Here is a 796-nt window from a genome sequence, read left to right as displayed (position 1 = left end):
GGTGATTGAGAGCAACAGAGACTGTTCTTGTAAGAATGGCTTTGGGGGAGAGGTCAGAGAGTTTCGTGCTGACCACATGGAGCTTACTCTGCCTACAGGAAATTTAGGTGTGTTGCAGAGGCTGTTGGAAATATGAGCTTGGGGAGGAGTTAGGATGGAGATACAGATTCTACCATTTATATGTGCAATGTTCGATAATGTTTTCACAGATTCATGGAAGTGAGTACATGAGCTAATCTGCCTAAGTAAATTGGAGAAATATCATAATTCAGATTTTTTTAAGGCAAATTATCTATATACTAGAGGCACAATGAATGAAATTTGTGCAAAAGTAGGCTTTCACAGCCAGGGCTGCCTGGATCCCTCCCTTGTAGCCCCAGGGCCTAGCCCCGGCTTCGTCCTGGAAGGATATCCGGTCTAATTAGCATATCACGATTTTATTATCCTAATATATAAAAACCCAGGGTCTGTAACATCCAAAACAACTGAAGGCTTAACCTACCGGAAGTCAGTGCTGGGTTGCTGGGGCGCCCCGACCCAGCACTGACTGCTGAGGGGGCTGCAGGTCAGGCCCAGAGAGAGGCCCAAAGAGAGAGGGAGGGTCTGATCCATAGCCTCTGTGGCAGCTGTTGATCAGCACTTGCCTCTCTCTTTTGCTCCGGACCTGGCCAGTAGCCACACCTCTTTTCTTCTAGGGCAGCGGTTCTCAACCTGTGGGTCGCGACCCCTTTGGCGGTCAAACGACCCTTTCACGGGGGTCGCCTAAGACCATCCTGCATATCAGATATTTACATTA

This window comes from Myotis brandtii, unplaced genomic scaffold, assembly GCF_000412655.1.
Source record: "Myotis brandtii unplaced genomic scaffold, ASM41265v1 scaffold423, whole genome shotgun sequence".
NCBI lineage: Eukaryota > Metazoa > Chordata > Mammalia > Chiroptera > Vespertilionidae > Myotis > Myotis brandtii.
This window is presented reverse-complemented; position numbering follows the sequence as displayed.